The sequence below is a fragment of the Akebia trifoliata genome, chromosome 6 (genome assembly GCF_017979445.1).
Source record: "Akebia trifoliata isolate Shusen 1 chromosome 6, ASM1797944v1, whole genome shotgun sequence".
NCBI lineage: Eukaryota > Viridiplantae > Streptophyta > Magnoliopsida > Ranunculales > Lardizabalaceae > Akebia > Akebia trifoliata.
Window position 1 is genome coordinate 16628519 of NC_141380.1, and position 20998 is coordinate 16649516.

The window sequence follows — 20998 nt, forward strand, 5'->3', positions numbered from 1 at the left end:
GAAAACTCGATCATACTCGATTTCACAGAAGAAGACTAAAGAATATTCATTCTTCAAAAGGAAACCTTACTCGACGGAGCAATCCAAATATCGAATTCCTGAAACTTTGACCAAGTCAAGCAGCATTCACCAAAGGAGGCCTTCTTTGGTCGAACAATTATCCTATCTTACCAAAAAAGGAAAAAAAAAAACCTTTTTTAGCCCCTCGCAGCCTTTTAAAAGAAAAATAAAATAGCCTCTTCTTTCTAAATCATACCGACCAACCTTGGGAGGGAATCTTAATATGAACTACGTTTTGACCTGATCCCAAAAGAAAAAATAAATATATTTGGGGTACGTAGGCAACCTGAGAAGTTACTTCAGGCCCGGTCATGAAAAAAAATATATTCTCTTAAGGAAAGTATCATCCAAAAGGAAAATCCCCTATTAAAAGGTTCAAAAGAAGATAATGTCAAACTAGGGGCATTAGAAAAAAAAAAGAAAAAGAATGCCAAACTAGGGGCATAAAAAAAAAGAGTCAAAAGAATTTACAGAAAATAATGACAAAAAAAAGAATATTAGACTAGGGGAATTTTGGGAAGTTGAGCCTTTTACCCTTTCTTTCTAAACCATGTCTTAAGCCCACCTATTAAGTCCTCCTGAATGCTAATTGATTCGGTTAAGGTGCAAGGAACCAAGAAGTTGTCGAGTTGGTCATTCAAGATCATCAAGAAAAAAGATAAGCCTGCTAAGTCGAAAACCCGAAAAGGCGACTTAGGCAAAATTTAGGGTATAACCATAAAAAAGAAAGCCTGCTAGATTGAAAACCTGAAAAGGCGACCAAAGCAAAAATCAAGGCATCATCAGAAAAAGAAAAACAAAGTCCGCTAGATTGAAAACCTGAAAAGGCGATCTAGGAAAAAATTAGGGCATCATCAAATGGGAGAAAAAATCTCATCAAGAAGAACAATTCAGAAGGAAGCTTGTGCAGAAACTGCAGAATCATTCAAGCCACAAAATTTGTTTTTCAGCCAAGAGCTAACATCCGACGAAGACAATGTTGAAGTCGAAAAAATCAGAAGTCATCTTGAACATTGTAGGATCTTCAAGAGTATGTTTACTTGTTCAAGTGTTCGCTACTGGAAGATGTAGAATCATCAACCACTTTGAAGAGAAAGATCTTCTATTCTAATATTTATCAAGATTTTTTAAGTCCAGCTCAAGCATTTCTCAAAAATAATAATCAATCCCTTCTTGCACATATGATAACCTTAAGAGTCTTAAATTTAAAAGAATGTCAGTTCTTCTATCTATCATACATCAGAATCCATATTTTTCAAGCGTAATCCATTCCATCAGTCTCGTAGTCAAGTCCCAATTAAAGTCAACCTTGAAACTAGGGGCATTTTTGAAGGTCATTTTAATTCCAAAGTTTTTGTTCTTAATAACATGATAAAAAGAAAATTTTACAAAAGCTTAAAAGTTCGGTGAAGCCCAATCATAATTATGAATCCAGATGCATGATAAGCCAATAAAGGCCTGATCTTTCAAACTTTGAGCTCGATTTTGAATCATAAAATGAATTAATAGGATTGTTTAAGTTCCTATAAATCTAAGCCCGAGAAACGTGGCTTAGTAAGTTCGAGTCCGAGAAACGAGACTCCAACTTTTTGAATCATAGAATGAATAGGCTTTTTGAAGTACCTACAAACCTAAGTTCGAGATCGAGAAACGAGACTCCAACTTTTTGAATCATAGAATGAGAGGGCTTTTTGAAGTGCCTATAAACCTAAGTTCGAGTCCGAGAAACGAGACTCCAACTTTTTGAATCATAGAATGAGTGGGCTTTTTGAAGTGCCTACAAACCTAAGTTCGAGTCCGAGAAACGAGACTCCAACTTTTTGAATCATAGAATGAGTGGGCTTTTTGAAGTGCCTACAAACCTAAGTTCGAGTCCGAGAAACGAGACTCCAACTTTTTGAATCATAGAATGAGTGGGCTTTTTGAAGTGCCTACAAACCTAAGTTCGAGTCCGAGAAACGAGACTCCAACTTTTTGAATTATAGAATGAATAGGCTTTTTGAAGTGCCTATAAACCAAAGTTCGAGTCCGAAAAATGAGACTCCAACTTTTTGAATCATAGAATGAGTGGGCTTTTTGAAGTGCCTACAAACCTAAGTTCAAGTCCGAGAAACGAGATTCCAACTTTTTAAATCATAGAATGAGTGGGCTTTTTGAAGTGCCTACAAACCTAAGTTCGAGTCCACGAAACGAGACTCCAACTTTTTGAATCATAGAATGAATAGACTTTTTGAAGTGCCTATAAACCTAAGTTCGAGTCCGAGAAACGAGATTCCAACTTTTTGAATCATATAATGACTAGGCTTTTTGAAGTGCCCATAAACCTAAGTTCGAGTCCGAGAAACGAGACTCCAACTTCTTGAATCATAGAATGAATAGTCTTTTTGAAGTGCCTACAAACTTAAGTTCGAGTCCGAGAAACGAGACTCCAACTTTTCGAATCGTAAAAGGAGTAGTTTTTTTGAAGTGCCTACAAACCTAGGTTCGAGTCCGAGAAGGTAGACTCCAAGTTTTTGAATCATAGAATGAATAGGCTTTTTGAAGTGCCTACAAACGTTAGCTCGAGTCCGAGAAACGAGACTCCATGTTTAATAGGATTGTTTAAGTTCCTGTAAACCTTAGCCAGAGTCTGAGAAACGAGACTCCAGCTTTGTTTGAATCATATTGAATTAACAGGGTTGTTTAAGTTCTTTAGCCCGAGAAGCTTGGCTACAATAGGCTCAAGTCTGATAAATAGACTCATACTTTTTCGAACCCTAAAAAAGAATTTCAAATAGGATTTAACGAAGTTCCTACATTGTTATGACTCCAATTACTTTATTGTTCAACCTTGCCATGATTGCTTTCGTTGCATAAGCACATTTCAATTTTGAATCATTATTGTCAGTGAGAGATGATCTCTGGGACCTGACACATTTTTACTAAGTTTCACATAGTACACAAACTCACACTTGCACTTTTTAGTCAAGGAGAATTCATTAAAATTTAAGGATCTGACACTGTCAATGAAAGCTCGCGCTTGAGGACATGACAACATTTTTGCTCGGGGAGAGTTTTACGCTCAAGGATCCAAACACCCCGACGAATTGCTAAATCAGGCTGCAAAATGAACTGTCACTAGCTTTGGCATTAAGATATCGCACTATCTACCGAAATAGATTTGCTATCTAGTTTGCATCAACCCTCTGCCAAAGAGGGGCATCTGTAAATACCCCATTTTTGCATCCGCCTGATTAATCAACTCGTTAACCCAATCGCAATGATTCCCAATGATGGATGTGTATTCCATTGTTTTATTTTGTTACCAGATGTGTTTCGGAAATCCGGATGAGGTATCTCGAATTGACAAAACCTTAGAAACCACGCTACGCTAAGAAAATACGACCCCAGAAACATAGAAATCATCATCTTGCAGACCCAAAAAGAAGCTTCACGATAAAAATCACTAAAAATGACCAAATTACCAAAATACCCCTAACCTCAAAACAACCTTAGAGCCTACGTTACGCTTAGGAAAACTCTCTTAAACACATAAAATAACAAATCGGAACCAAATAAATCATTTCACCAATTTTAACAGAATTTGACAAAATTATGAAAATGCCCCTCATAAAGTTCATGACCATTTCACACAAAAAATTTCATAAATGACACAAACTAATATTTCCATTGAATTCCTTACGAAAAATCGATTCTAAAACATCCTAGAACATTAAAAACCGACTTGAAACGTGAAAAGTCCTCTGCGGGGGCAAAACGGTAATTTCATAATTTTCATAATTAAAAAATTCGAAATTAATAAATAAAACATTAAATAATTAAAGTGAAACATTAATGAAATTAATTTAAAATTTTGAATCGAAGAAATCGATCAATCGGGTTTTCAAGTAAAATTATTGAGGGTTCGTGAGATATTTCTTTAAGGACCCCTCCATTTGGGGGTCCAAAGAATTAAAGATATTTTAGAGGGGGGTTCTCCAAAAATTAAAATTCAATCAAGCAAGACTAAGGTCAAGGTATTAAATTCAATCAAGTGAGACTAAAGTCAAAATTAAAGTCAATTAAGCAAGACTGAAGTCAAGATATTAAAAGTCAAAGTCAATCAATTAAGACTAAAGTCAAAACATTAAAAGTCAATCAAATAAGACCAAAAGTCATAATAGAGTTCTAATTAAATAATAATTCAATCTAATAGAGTTCTAACTTAAAAACAATTCTACCTAAAATAATTCTAATTAAAACACAATTCTACCTAAAATAAGTCTAACTAAAATACAACTCTAATTAAAATAATTCTAATTAAATACTAACTCTATCCAAATCCACCCCTAAAAACATCTATAAATAAAGGTGCTCACACCCTATTTTCGTATCAAATCATAAACCCTAAGAGAAGTAGGTCTAAAAGCCCCCCTAGCCTCCCATAAACCCTTGTTTTAGAGTCCCAACTCCTTACCTAACATCCCTCATTCGATTTAGCATAAGAAACGCCTAAAAGCCTTCCAAAAACATCCCAAAATCCGCAACAAACTTGAAGAATTCAGATCCAAAAATAAGGAGATACCTTGCCTCGGAGATCCAAAATCAAATTCGGAGACAGAACGAAGCAAGGGAGTACAGTACAAGGAACTATTTTTTGTCAGATCTGAGGAAACAAAATCCTTGCTATCGGAAAGGTATGAAATTTTTTTTATTTTTATTTTTATCTATGTTTTTAGCAATATGATTTATTTGGGAAGTTAGTAGAGACCGGCTTTGGCCGGTCGGGGTTGGTGCCTAACACCTTCCAACCCCGTAATGTGATCCCCGGACTCTTTTTCTCTTTCGTAGATTAGTTTACCTTTTTTAGAGTCAGTTTGGTTCCTAGACCTTAACAACTAGGTGGCGACTCCCAAACCTCAAGGGTCAAAAGTGGATCCGCGCACCCCGCGGATCGAAGGCGCTTTCAGAGGGCTATCTCAGATTTTGCTCAGTTGCCACCGAGGGTTTTCTCAGATTTTTCTTAGATGTCGCTGAAGGTTATCTCAAATTTTGTTCAGTTGCCACCAAGGGATTTCTCGGATTATGCTCAGCCAGTTGTCATCGAGGACTTTCTCAGATTATGCTCAGCTAGTTACCGCCGAGGGTTTTCCCTGATTTTACTCAGATAGTTCATTACTCTTTCACCCTGAGTAGGTAGAGTAGAACTCCCAGAAAATAGTTCATTACTCTTTCACCCTGAGTAAGTAGAGTAGGACTCCTATAAAATTAAGTCATTACTCTTTCACCCTGAGTAGGTAGAGTAGGACTCCCAGAAAATTAATTCATTACTCTTTCACCCCGAGTAAATAAAGTAGGACTCCCATAAAATTAGTTTATTACTCTTTCACCCTGAGTAGGTAGAGTAGGACTCCCAGAAAATTAGTTCATTACTCTTTCACCCCGAGTAGGTAGAGTAAGACTTCCAAAAAAAAAATTTCATTACTCTTTCACCCAGGGTATGTAGAGTAAGATATTCAACTTTTGTTCAGATATGCTCAGATTATGCTCAATTTATACTCAGATAATGCTCAAATTATGCTCAGTTATGCTTAGATTTTACTCAGTTTTTGCTTAAATTTTGCTCAGATCCTCTGAGATTTATCTCAAATACACATGTACACATTTGTTCCATTAGTTAGGGAGAATTTTTTAAAATTCAAGGATCTGACACTGCCAGTGAGAGCTTCCGCTCGAGGACCTGACAACTTTTAGTTTAAGAAAAGTTTTACACTAAAAGATTCGAACGTCCCGACGAATTGCTAAATCAGGCAACAAAATGAACTGTTACTAGCTTCGGCATTTGAATATCGCACTATCTACCAAAATAGATTTTGCTATCTAGTTTGCTTCAACCCTCTACCAAAGAGGGGCATCTGTAGACACCCCATTTTCACACTTGCCTGATTAATCAACTCTTCAACCTGATCGTAACGATTCCCAATGATATATGATTATTTCAATGCTATATCTCTTACTAGATATGTTTTAGAAATTCAGAGGAAGTATCTCAAACTAAGAAAATTATAGAAATCACGCTAAAAATCTAACTCCAAAAATATAAAAATCATCATCTCGCAGACAAAAAAAGCTTTACGATAAAAATTACTAAAAAATGATCAAATTACAAAAATACCCATAACCTCAAAACATCCCTAGAGCCTACATTACTCTTAGAAAAATTCTTTCAAACACATAAAACAACAAATTGAAATAAAATAAACCATTTTGTCAATTTTTACAAATTTTGACAAAATTATAAAAATGCCCCTCATAAAGTTCACGACTATTTCGCACAAAACTTTTCATAAATGACACAAACTAATATTCTCATTGAATTCCTAACAAAAATTCGATTCCAAAACATCCTGAAATATTGAAAAATGATTTAAAACATAAAAAGTTCTCTCCGATGGCAAAACGATAATTTTATAATTTTAATAATTAAAAATTATAAAATTAATAATTAAAACATTAATTAAAATAAAGTGAAATCCTAATAAAAATTAAAGTCAGTCAAGTAAGACTTAAGTCAAAATCCTAAAATTAACTCAATCAAGTAAAACTTAAGTCAAAACCCTAAACTCTAGTCAATCAAGTGAGACTTAAGTCAAAACCCTAATCAATCTAATAAGACCAAAATCAAACCCTAACCCTAATAAAATTCTAATTAAACTCTAAACTATCTAAAAGAAGAATTCTAATTAAACTCTAAAACTATCTAAAAGAAATATAATTAAACACTAAAACTATCTAAAAGAAACATAATCTAATTCTAACTCTATCTAAAAAGTTCTTAAAAAATCTATAAATAGGGGTCTCTACAACCTATTTTCGTATTCAAGAGAAAACCCTAGAAAAAGTAGGTCAAGGAGCCTCCCCAACTTTCCCAAAATCCTAATTTTGAAGTCCTAACCCCTTACCTATCATCCAACCCCCAAATTTTGTTCAAAAAGCACCTAAAAACCCTTACAAAACACCTAGAAATCCATAAAAAAAATTAGAAAACTCACAGATCTAAGAAGATGATACCTCAACTTGGAGTTCAGAAATCAGATCTGGTAACGGGTGAATAGTAAGGAAATACGTACGAGGATACTCTTCGCCAGTGTTGAGGGATTCGTTGTAATTCGCAAGGTAACTTTTTTTTTATTATTTGTTGTTTTTGGTTTATTTTACAATGTAATCATTTTTGAAAATTAGTAGAGATCGGCATTTGCCGGGCGGGGTTGGTACCTAATACCTTCCAATCCCGTAACGTGATCCCCGGACTCAGTATTTTCTTAAGTAAATTAATTGTTTTTATCCGTTTCGAGTCGATGTTTGGTTCCTAGACCATAATAACTAGGTGGCGACTCCCAAACCTCGAAGTCAAAAGTGGATCCGCACACCCCGCGGATCGAGGGAGCTTTCAGTACGTGACTGGAGTTGTGGTTTTCATACATGACGTCGGATCTCACGAGGAGATCGGGCCATACACTAGTGCAACGTTGGATATAAGGGACATGCAAGCGTGCAATGCAACAATATAAACATGCTAGTGGTGTGTGTAAAACAGGGTGGGGTATGCCCTAGGCATTTTTCAGATAAATGGACCCATGGGCCAGACCAGATCACAAGAGTATGAATTCCAATTATTGATCAAGAAATATACATAATATTCATAACATCAAGATCGAATCAAGGCATGTATATCCAGGATATGTATATCAAGATCATAGCATGTTAAATGGGCAAAATTTATAGCACAAGAATAATCAATATGATCCAACATTGAAATAAGCAAGGATGAAAATTTTATTTTTAATCCAAACAAAATTATCTTTTTTTATTATGATCCAATCAAGGGTCCCTTTTGGGCAATCCAAAATAAATTGAGATTTTAATGAATATTGAATCGATGATAGGATGATATTTATGGAGATAGGGAGTCATGATTTTTTTATTTTTATTTTTAAAGAAAATTTATCGTAGGATTTCAAATTTACTAAGGTCATTTCACTAACGTGGTCACCTTATTGATAAATCCAATTTCATAGCTTTTTTAGATTTGATTAAAAAAAAAAGTTTGGACCCAAGAATAAAATTCAATTTTTTGAAAAAAAATTAATACTTAGATCCAAGGTTTAAAATAGGCGGCTATGAAATCATATTAAAAAATGAAAAAAAAAATTGGTGACAAATAATTGTATAGAAGGAAAAAAGAACTTGTTTCTTAAATCATGTTCAATACGAGCTCGAAGACCCTTAGCAAAATATAAATCCTACTAGATTAATGAGTTGGTCATATTTGTTTGAAAGCACAAAAAAATTCTTATAAACGACAAGGGAGTCGTTATTGCCACATCAACATTTACTAGGGCCACGTCAATTATTATGTAAATCATTAAAAGGATTGCACCCGATTGACGTAGAGTTAGTAAAAATTAGTTTGGTGATAAGAATTCTCAAACAACAAAGAAAGTTGTTCTTCCGGCACAAAGCACCAAACATGGCTCCATGGATTTCAAAGCGTTGGAGCTTCAGATGATTATTAAAGAAATCAACCAAATCAATCTCCGGAAAGGGTTGAAGGGTGTCAAAATCCCTAGTAAATTCAATCTTCATGACCAAATTTTTAACTTCATTAACACATTGAAGGATAGTGCTCACAGCATCCCAACACCATTGAACCCCTCTGATGGAAAAGAACTCTAAAGCCTCAAGTTTCCCAAAATCAACCTTGTAAACTCTACCTGTATTATTGGCGATTGAGAGATTTTTTAAGCAATGGGTCTAATTAACTCGAATCCAATTACGACCTTGGACCTCAAGAACTTGAATTTTGGGGGAATTTTAAAAGAGAAAACAATTACCCAACCCATAAAAATCCAATCTACACTGCTCCAGCTGTTTCAATTCAATCGTAACCCATCGCATCCAAGCAAAGACAAGTTCGTAAGATTTGGGCAAGCTCATATCGCATCAGACAGTAGAGTATCCTTCAATCTCGCCCCAACAATTTTGAGACTTCGAAGCTTTTCGAAGGAACCCCAGTTAGGGGAACGAATCATGAGGACACCTGAGAGCTTCAAAAACTCCAAAAGTTCTCTTAAAAAGTCGATGCAGTCCAACTTTAAGGGATCTTGGTGACAATCACCTTTTTCAGAAAGATTATCCATGCGAAGCTCGAGATGGTGAAGAGAATGGGTAGTTGTAGACAACCAGGAAGCAAGACTTGTGCTTGAGAAATGGCAATAAACAACAAGATCTTCTAAAGAAACGGTTGAAGCTATCATTTGACCAACAATGGCGTCTAGATTTTCATCTATGGAGTTGAAATCATCGAAGGAGTTGCGAAGGAAGTAGAGGCTATGGATTTAAGGCATCGAATCCTTCTAACGTTTGGAGACACAGGTGCAGATTAATACATGTCTAGCGTTCTTCATGTTAAAGAGGATGTATTGGTGGATTGCATCTGGTAGAGAATCCATGAGAGAGAGAGAGAGAGAGAGAGGAAGGAGAGAGGGATGGCGTCCCTTTCTTGCTGTGTTTCTTCTTTCTTCCATTGGAGAAGAAGATAGAAACAGTAAAAAAATGTTTTCTGTTAATGGCACACCACATAAAAAAAATTATGATTTTTTTGTGATTTTTTTTTCTTAGAATCGTCTCATCGTTACAAACAACATTAAAAAAAAAACAATTTTTTTTATTTCTTAGCACATCACTCACAAATAATTTATTTTCACAATTTATCACTTATGCATATTAACATGCTAAAAAATATTTCATTCAAAAAAAATTTCTTTTAAAAGTCTATGACTCCTCATCCCAACCACCATCATTCCGTTCTCAATTCATATGTCAATTTGAATATTTCATTATTTAAGACCGTTCTAAATGACCACCGATTGAACCATAAAAAAAAATATATGTCAAATCAAAGTATCCAAAGTCGAATCAAAGAATACCAATAAAGGATAATATAAACCCAAAAAATAATCCAAAAATTGGGCCAACACCCATTTTTCCACATCATCATCCTCTCAATATCCTGCATTATTTAGGGTCATCCCAAACGATCCTAAATTGAATCATAGCAAATAATATTCCATAATAATATGCTAAAAATGATGCCGAGAGAATATAATACAATCCCAAAAATAAACAAAACAAACACACAAAAAAAACTAGGTCTAAATGGCAATGTTCTCATACTTGGGACTTTTCAACTTTGATCCTCAATAATCCCCAGTGGAGTCGTCACTAAAAGCACCCTCGATCCGCAGGGTGTGCGGATCCGCTTTTGATTGTCGAGATTTGGGAACCGCCACCTAGTTAATATGGTCTAGGAACCGAGCATTGACTCAAGATAGATAAAAATAACTAATCTACAAAAGAAACTAAGTCCTGGGATCACGTTACGGGGTTGGAAGTTGTTAGGCACCAACCCCGCCTGGCAAACGCCGGTCTCTACTATTTTCCAGAAAACAGATTACATTGCTAAAAGACCTAAAACAAATAAAAATATATTAACAAGTAAAAAAGAATACCTAGATGACCGCAACGATTTGTTTTTTCAGTACTAGCGGGGAGCGTCCTTGTACACGTTTCCTTGATTTTCCTCCGTCACTGGATCTGCTTCGGATCTCCATGATGAAGTACCTCCTTTTTAGATCTGAATGTTTTCTAAATGTTTTAATGGATTTCTAGGTAATTTATGAAGAGTTTTTGGGAATTTGTGAACAAAAACTAGGGTTTGAATGATAGGTTAGGGGTTAGGACTTCAAAATCAGGATTTTGGAAAGGTTAGGGAGGCGTTTTAACCTACTTTTTCTAGGATTTTCTTTGACCTCCGAAATTAGGTTGTGGAAGCTCTTCTTATAGATTTTTTTAGAAGAATTAAGGTTTGAATAGCTCTCCTTTTAGATAAGATAAATTAGGATTTTGACTTTAGTCTTATGAGATTGACTTGATCTTTTTAGATTAAGGTTTTAATTAGGGTTTTGATTTAAGTCTTATGAGATTGACTTGGTTGTTTTAATTAGGGTTTTGACTTAAGTCTTATGAGATTGACTTGATTTCTTTAGATTATGATTTTGACTTAAGTCTTATTAGATTGACTTGGTTTAAATTTTTAAATTAATTTTACTAAGGTTTTACTCAACATTAATTAATATTTTATTTATTAATTTCGAAATTAAAAATTTTAAATTTTGAAAAATTACCGTTTTGCCCCCGAAGAGAACTTTTGCGTTTCAAGTCGATTTTCAATGTTCTGAAATGTTTTGAAATCGATTTTTCATAAAGAATTCAATGGGATTATGGACTTGTGTCACTTATGAAATTTTTTGGCATGAAATAATTGTCAACCCTTATGAGGAGCATTTTTCGTAAATATGTCAAATTTGGTGAAAATTGGCAAAATGATTTTTTTAATTTCAGTTTGTTGTTTTGTGTTCGAAAGGATTTTTCTAAGCGTAATGTGGGCTCTAGAGATATTTTGATGTTAGGGATATTTTGATAATTTGGTCATTTTTTAGTAATTTTTATCGTAAAGCTTCTTTTTGTTTGCAAGATAATGATTTCTATGTTTTTGGGGTTATATTTTCTTAGCGTAACGTGATTTCTACAGTTTTGTTAGTTTGAGATAGCTTATCTGAATTTCTGAAACATATCTAGTAACAAATAAAATATTAGAATAATCATTCATCATTGGGAACCGTCACAATCGGATTGATGAATTGATTAATCAGGCGAGTGCAAAAATGGGGTGTTTACAATAACCATAAAATAGAAGGCCTGTTAGATTAAAAACCTGAAAAGGTGGCCTAGGCAAAGATCAAGACATCCTCAAGAAAATCTAAGTAACTTGAGCAAAAAAGTAGGGCACCAAAAGAAAGAAAAGGAAAAATCCCACTAAGAAAAAATTCCGGAGGAAGTTTACTAGGAAATGTAGAAAATTATTTAAGCTACAACATTTATTTTTCAACTAAGAGCTCACATCCGATAAAGACAATGTTTAAATCAACGAAACTCGGAAGTTATCTTAAGCATATCAAATCTTTAAGAGTATGTTCAATTGTCCAAGTGTTCGCTAAAGGAAAGTATAGAACCATCGATCACTTTGAAAAAAAAAAAAAATTTATTCTAATACTTGATGAGACTATCGTTGTTCTTCTCACCGGAGTTAATAATAATCTTAGTTTTACCTTACTTGTGGGGCAAGTAGGGGATCGAACCCAAGAGAAAGGAGGAATAGAGCTAAGCTAAGAAGAAAAAATCCAAATTAACTAAAAGGAATTAAAACTGTTTTTCTTTGTATTTTTGAACTTATAAGAAGATGTAAAATTGCTAGAAAATAAACTAAAGTAAATAAAATTAAAAGCAAGTAAACTTATGAATTAAAACACCATTGGAGGTGGATCTACCTAAAACATGTTAATGAGCAATTCCTAGTCTCTAGCCTTTTTATAACTCAATCATAAGGGCTTGGTGTTAGCTCCTTAGATCGGAAAGTTTTGCGAATAAAATGAAATAAGGGAATAAAAACAAAGTAGAATTCTTTGAAAACTTCTTACTACAAATTATCTAATTTAAGCATACTTTATCTTGATCTGATCTAAGTATAAAGTATCTATATTAAGAATAAAATGTGCAAGAAACTTAAAGAGAATTCATAAGCATTTTAAATAAAAGAAAGACATAAAATTAGAAATAACACAAGAACTTGCTCTAGGCTTTTCCACTCTCCAATGGAGGGGAACTTAGCCTTATGTCATTGCAAGAGAGGGAAGATAAGAGATGAAAGAACTTTTCTTCATTTCATGGAGAAAATTACAACTTCTTCTTCTTCTATTTCTTACAAGACTATTTAACCAAAAGAAAATAACTAGAAGATGAAAATACAAAAAATAAGAAAATAGGTTAAGAGCCTTAGATTAAAGGAGTCTTGGATAAGAGAACAAAGATGGGACCCTTTCTCTAGAAATGAAGGCTCTATTTATAGAGAAAATGTGTGTAGAAGAGTCTAAAAGTAGCCTTCACTTTTCTTTGCACAAAAAGACAAAAGAGGAGAATATGAGTTAAGGATTAGGGTATTGCAAAGGATTAGGGAATTCCAAAGTGGGCCCAAATGCTTTTGTCTTGAGATTTTGATTCTAATTTGTTGATTTTCTGCACAAGAAACACACATTATTAGATTTATCTAGTAAATTAATTTATTTATATATAATTAAGCCTAATTAACATGCAACGTGGTGATTTGAGACTTATCATGATTATTATCTTAATATGGATAAATAGGTACAAAAATCAAGATAAATATACGAAAAATGTGTGTATAATTGAGTGTTTGGAAACACTCATCAATACTTATCAATATTTTAAGTCCAGCTCAAGTATTTCTCAAAAAAAAATCTGAAAAAAAATGATCAAATTTCTTATTGCATATATGATAATCTTAAGTGTCTTGAAAATTTAAAGGAATATTGATTATCCTATCTGTCATTGATTATAGGTCATAATTTCTCGTCCATACTTTCTAAGAGTAATCCATTCCATCAATTTCGTAGTCAAGTTTCAATTAAAAGCCAACCTTGAAATTAGGGGCATTTTTGAAAGTCGTGATTCTAAAGTTTCGTTCTTATTCACATGATAAAAAGAAAAATCTTATTCAAAAGTCTAAAAATCTGGTGGAGCCCAATGCTATTTTGAATTCAATGCATATAAGCCGATAAAAGCCTAATTTGTAACACCCCGAATTTTTAATTCGTATCTCGAGGAAAAAAATAAATAGTGGAATTTTAAGAAAATCTTGAAAGTGGGATTTAGGGATAAAATTTTAAGATGTTTCTGATCATTTTTAATAGAATCTGACCTCACCATTAGTTTCAAAATGATCGAAAAACATAGTTTAGCCTATAAGCATGCTCAAATGCGAGTCCGAATATAAAAGTTGCAAAATCCTCGATTACCGGGTCGGACCAGGCTAAAACAGTGACTTTTTGTTAGAGTAATAATTTTTAAAATTCGATCATACCATTGGTTTCATAACGAAAAATTATTCAACATAGACTATTTATTTGTCATTTTTGGAGATCAGGAAGTTGAATTATCGCCAAAAACGAAAACGACATCAAGTTTATGGGTCACGTCAGGCCAAAAATGTAAATTTTTTATGGAGACATAATTTGTAAAAATTGACTATACCATTAGATCCGGAATGAAAAATTAGGCGAAATAGAGTATTCGTTTGTCAGTTTTGGAGACCGAATGACCAAGTTATCATCAATCAAAACAATAAGCGAAATACCGAATTCGTCCCAAATATTATTTAAATAATATTTTTAAATTTTTTTATATAACTCATCTTCCCCAACGCGTCATTACAGCCGAGCCAAATACGAAAATAAAATTCGATTTCTTCCGATTTTCTACCTCAGATTTCTCGCAAACGGTCCACTTTCGACGATCGCCGCAAAAGAGAAAAAGGTCCGCAGCTTCGTTCTCTACAAAACCCACCCAACCTATCTTCATTTCACTTTCTATTTCACCCGATATCATCAAAAATCAGCCGTATTTGGATACGGAAATTTCGAAACTTTGACCTCGGATTTCGTCCGTTTCGGGGTCAAATCGCTTTCCGACGCAGAAGGGAGAAACGTCCGCAGCCTCATTCTCTACATAACCCAACCAAATTCCTTCCGTTTTCTCGTATTTTTCACCCCCTATAGTCAAAAATCAGCCGTATTTTTATACGGAGATTTTCGTAACTTCGACCTCGATTTTCATCGGTTTCGGGGTCCAACCGCCTTTCGCCGTAGAAGGGAGAAGAGACGAGCACATCGAGATCTTCAAAACCACCAGGTCGATTTCAAAAATCAGCCGCTTCAAAGTTCGGTCCGTCTCGATTTTCGTGCCAATCGTCTCGATTTCCGCGCACGTGCTTCAATTCCATCGCCTAGTGATTGTAAGGAACTCTCAATTTCTATTAGTAATCATAGATTGTGAAAATTGCATTTAGGATTTTATTGGAAAAATTTGGATGTATTTCCGAAATATAGAATTCTTTGTTTATTTCAAAATTCACGCCAGAAATTGCATGTTTGATATGTTTAATTGTATTTTTAACAAATTATACGTGGGTAGAGTATTATAACGGGTTATTGCCATAAATTGGGTCTTGTGCACTGCTCGGACCCCGTTTTGATATGAAATTTGTATTTTTTTTCAATATTATTGATAGAAATAAATTCTATAATTGAAAAATGTGATTTAATATTCAATGAACTCATACTGAGTTGATGAATATCAGAAAATGGATATTTTATGAAGAGATTGAAAACTGTAAAAGTCGAAAAAAGGGAAAAAGGGTATGAAACGGTAAAATGTCAGAGTCACACCCGAGGGGTGATGTCTGCATTTTACGTTGTTGTGTTGTATGCAGGTTGGTGAACGGATATCCAGGGATAATGTTACTGGTTGCATGTTTATTTACTTTCTGTTAGCGCGAGGCGCTCTGTTATGTTATTTATTTTAGGCCGGGTGGCCACACTTGCATGGTAGGAAACTGGATATCTATTCTCAACCTTGTATTGTTAATTTCTCTTTTGTTTTCAAATGAAAATAATATACATATGTACCTATTTTGTGAACTGTTAAAGAGTTTGTGAATGCCTGAAGGGATAGTGCGTCATATCATCCGGAGTGGTGTACTATCCTGGGATGTACGGTAGGGACCACCAAACTCATACGTGGTATGGGACGCGTATGAGAGTGGAGTCACAACTGGAATCCGGGTTTATTCCTCTCTTTCTTTACCAGTAAACTTGTAATGTAAAGGTGGTCGTATACGAATGGTTTGTATATTTGGGAATCACATGTACGCCTGATAGGCATAGACGAAGATGATTGGTCAGTGATCACTAACAATCTATATTAGTCGAACGTTCTGACACATCGAAAAGAGACCCATTGCTTACGGTCACGTCAAACGGCCAGCCTGAGCCGGATAAATGGTCAACCAAGCGTGGTAAACAGCGACCAGCCACAAAATCAGGAACTAAAAGCCCGAGAAGAATTGTAACATCATGTCCCGACTGGGAGCGATCCAGTCGTGAATCCCAACTCTCTAATTCCAATACTCCACCATCGTGTATTATGTATCTGTTGCTTATTTTGATATATAAAATGAAATGCATGTTTATTGTTTCCATTTGATCAATTAGATTTGTATAAAAAGATAATGTTATAGTGAGTACTGCTGATCGATGTAATGTGAGTTTTAACATGTTTAGTTGCTCATCCCTGGCTATATGTACCAGTTAATCGTAGTTTTCTTCTGTAAAACTTTGTTTATTTTAAAATGATTCAGTATGTTTATTCGTTCATGTTAGGAGAGGTTATTGGCAGAAATTGTTGCTTCCTTACTGGGTAACCATTGTTACTCACCCTTTCCTTCTCTATTTTTTTTTTTAGTTTCAGATCTAAAGCTTGGCGAGACAAGTATAGAGCACGAGTGAGAATCATCTGGTGGGTCAAATAGATAGCCAGACTTTGTCACTTGGTAAGTATTGGAGTTATACTCCATTTGTCTAGGAGTATTATAGATTTGTATTGAGCGTTAGGATTCTTGTTAGAGTGAGAAAATTTTGTATAATCCCGTAAATTTTCTTCTTCCGCACTCTGATAATTCGTACGTTATTAGACTTATATAGGCTTCCGCTAGTATTATATTTTGTATATGTATGCAGGATTGTATGTCGTTTATCAGGTGCAGGTTGAATCGCCTTGGAATGCTAACATAAACAGAGGAGACCATGCCGAAATTTCGAGGTGCCACCTCGTACCTTGAAATCTGACATGGGGATTTGTGTTAGTGTTCGGCGGGGCGCCACATAATTTCTCAATCTTTGAGGGACAACACCGAAGTTTTAACAAACCTAAGCCCAAGAAGCATGGCTTTAATAAGTTCGAGTATGAGAAACGAGACTCCAACTTTTTGAAGTAGGATTCTAATAACTTCCTGCAAATCCAAACCCAAGAAGCATGACTCAGTAAGTTCAAGTTCGAGAAACGAGACTCCAATTCTTTGAATCATAGAATGCAAGTTAAAATAGGATTTTAATAAGTTCTTACAAACCCAAACCCAAGAAGCATGGTTCCAGTAAGTTCGAGTCTGAGAAGCAAGACTCCAACCTTTTGAATCATAAAATATCAGTTCATGTAGGATTGTAATAAGTTCCTGTAAACCCAAGTCGAAGAAGCGTGGCTCTAGTAAGTTCGAGTCTTAGAAACAAGACTCCAGCATTTTGAAGTAGGATTCTAATAAGTTCCTACAAACCCAAGCCTGAGAAGTGTGGCTCCATTAAGTTCGAGTCCAAGAAACAAGACTCCAATTTTTTAATAAGTTCCTATAAACCCAAACCCGTGAAACGTGGTTCTAGTAAGTTCGAATCTGAGAAACGAGACTCTAACTTTTGAATAAGGATTTTAATAAGTTCATTCAACATCAATCCGGAAGCGTGATTCCAATAAGTGCGAGTCTGAAAAATGAGACTTAAACTTTTTGAACTCTAAAAAAGAATTTCAAATAGGATTTAATAAAGTTCCTACATCACTTCCAATAATGCTATGACTCCAATTACCTTGTTGTTCAACCTTATCATAATTTCATGACTACTTTCGTTGCATAGGTGCATTTCAATTTGAATCATTATTGTTAATGTGAGAAGATCTTTAGAACCTGACATTTTTTTAATCAATTAGAATTTATTCTCAATGATCCGATAGAATACTTCATAGGCATCACACCATTACACATATGTGCACATTCATTGCATTTGCATTAATCAAGGAGAATTTTTCAAAATTTAAGAATTTATCATCGTCAATAAGAGTTTAGGCTCAAAGACCTGACAAACTTTTAGTTTGGGGAGAGTTTATCCTTAAAGTTCCGAACTCTTCGACGAATTGTGAAATCAGACTGCAAAATGAAGTGTCACTAGCTTTGACATTTGGATATCATACTATCTACCAAAGTGAATTTGTTATCTAGTTTCCTTCAATCCTTTACCAAAGAGAAGCATTTGTAGACACCCCATATTCGCACTCATGTGATTAGTCAACTCGTCAACCCGATTGTGACAATTCATAATGATGGATGAATAATCTATTGTTTTTCTTCTTTTAGATGTGTTTTCAAAATTCGGATGAATAATTTCAAACAAATAAACTTTAGAAATCATCATTCTTGGACAAAAAAAGGCTTTACGAGAAAAATATCAAAAGTGATCAAATTATCAAAATACCCCTGATATCAAATCATCCCTAAGGCCTGTATTATGTTTAGGAAAACCCTTTCGAACTAATAAAATAACAAATTAATACCAAATAAATCGTTTCGCCAATTTTTACAAAATTCGATAAAATTACAAAAACGCTCTCATAGGGTCCATGATCATTTCATGTTAAAAACCCATAAGTGACACAAATAGATACTCTCATTGATTTCCTTACAAAAAAACTGATTTCAAAATATTTCAAAATATTCCAATACATCGAAAAACAACCTCTCAACGCAAAAGTCTTCTTTGAAGGTAAAATGGTAATTTTTCAACCTTATAATTCAAAATTTTGAAGCTAATAATTAAAACATTAATTAACGTAATGTGAAATCTTAATAAATTAAATTAAAATTTTTTAATAAATAAAATCAATTAATTAAGCCCACTGGTCAAATTTTAAGTGGTGCCCCATTTATTTAAGTGGGGTCCACATGATATTTTATAAAGAACCTTCCACCGAGGGTCCCAAATAATGTAATAAAGAACCCTCTATTGGGGGGTTCTCCAAAATCTTAAAAAATCAGCATTCTACTTAAGTCAAAATTCAAATAAAACCTAATGAAACCCTAATTGAAACAACTTAATCTTATCTCTAAGTGACTTAATCGCAAATCTCAATCTCCCAAAAGCTTTTTAAAAAGGAGCTTCCACCACATAAATTCGCTGGTCAAGAAAAATCCTAGAAAAGAGAAGTCAAAAACTCTCTCAATCCTTCCCAAAACCCAAAATTTGAAGTCCCAAGTCCATATCTAACACCCAAGCCTCAATTTTCCACCTAAAAAATACCTAGAAACTCTTAAAACACAAAAAAAAAGTTAGAAAATATTCAGATCTAAGAGAAAAAAAGCTCATTTCGAAGATCGAAAATAGATTTAACGACCGAGATAAAAACAAGAAGATTCACACCATGAACGTTCTCCGTCATTTTCTGGGGGAATTGACTGTCGCAATCACTCAAATAAATAAGGTAATATTTTTATTTTACTTTTTAGCAATGTAAAATTTTTGGGAAAACTAGAGATAAGCGTTTGCTGGACAGGATTGATACCTAAAACCTTCCAATTTTGTAACGTGATCCCCGTACCCATAATATTTTTCGTAATTCAGTATTTTTTATCTTTAGAGTCATGTTTCGAATCCTAGACTGTAAAATTAGGTAATAACTCCAAAAAAAATTAAAACGGATCCGCGCCCGCAGATCGAGAGCGCTTTCAGAATCTCAAAAGGAAATATTTTGTTTCCTTAAACGTGACTCAAAATCTTCAATATAAAAAGTCAAAATTAAAGGTTAAATCTTTGTTACGCTTGTGGTAATCAAAGATTTCAAACCTTCAATAACAATGGGAACTTTCCTTTTCTAAAGTGTATAGTTTTCCCCTTTACAGTAGGGGGTATTCTTTTTCAAACTGTCTTCCATTATCCTAGTTCAATGTTTCCTATCAACCTAGGGGCATTTTGGTCTCAAGCTTGATCAATTTCAACCCCAAAATATAATGGTAACCCTTAATTAAAGGTGACCCTCTCGATAGCAATTTTTGAAAACCCCTAAGGTTCAAAGGAAGTTAAAATGTTAGCTTGAAATTCATAAAATTCAACTCTATTTTTTTTTTAAAGAAAAAGGGGAAGTGTTTCTTATCCTACATTGGTTTTGTCCAAAGAACAGTTCATTCATTATTTTTTCACCCATAGTAGTTAGAGTAAAACTCCCAGAGTCCAATTCATTACTCTTCACCCAGAGTATGTAGAGTGGAACTCCCAGGAAATAGTTCATTACTCTTTCACCCAGAGTATGTAGAATAGTTCATTACTTTTTCACCCAGAGTAGGTAGAGTAGAACATTCAATTTATGCTCAGATTATGCTTAGATATTGTTCAAATTTTTCTCAGATTTTGTTTATACCTTACTCCGATTTTGCTCAAATGTTTCTCAAATCTTACTCAGATTTTACGCAAACCTTATTCAGATTTTTCTCAGACTTGCTTAGACTTACTTAGACCTTACTCAGACTTACTTAGATTTTTCTCAGACCTTGCTAGACTTTGAAAACGCCCTCAATCCGCGAGGTGCGCGGATCCATTTTTTACCTTTGAGGTTTGGGAGTCGCCACGTAGTTATTGCGGTCTAGGAACCAAACATTGACTTTAAACGGATAAAAATAACTAATCTAATTAAAAATAATTGAGTTCGGGGATCACATTACGGGGTTGGAAGGTGTTAGGCACCAATCCCGCCCGGCAATCGTCGGTTTCTACTAATCCCAAATAGGACTACATTGCTAAAAAGACCTAATTAATAAAAAAAATTAAAATATTTACCTTTAAGAAGACAACGGTCTTATTTCCTCAGATCTTGTAGAATAGTTCTTCGTACAACACTCTTTGCTTCATTCTATCACCGGATTCGTTTTGGATCTCCAAAACAAAGTTTCTCCTTCCAAATTTTTTTAATTTTTTATGGAATTCTAGGGAGTTTGGAAGGGTTTCTAGGTGTTTTCTAAGGTAAAGTTGGGGTAGGGATGTTAGGTTAGGAGTTAGGACTTCAAAATTAGGATTTTGGGGAGACTTAGGGAAGCTTTTTGACCTACCTTTTCTAG

The 20998-nt window shown here is 34.4% G+C and overlaps 1 long non-coding RNA gene and 1 pseudogene across 1 annotated transcript; one reads left to right on the forward strand and one right to left on the reverse strand.

Moving 5' to 3' along the window:
• Positions 1–8445: 8445 nt before the first annotated feature.
• LOC147400331 (F-box protein At1g10780 pseudogene) lies at positions 8446–9551 on the reverse strand (annotated as a pseudogene).
• Positions 9552–13811: 4260 nt separating this feature from the next.
• Positions 13812–16800, forward strand: LOC147400332 (uncharacterized). Its single transcript, XR_015178995.1, has 2 exons — positions 13812–15028; positions 16537–16800. It is a non-coding gene; the product is annotated as an uncharacterized LOC147400332 (long non-coding RNA).
• The last annotated feature ends 4198 nt before the right edge of the window (positions 16801–20998 follow it).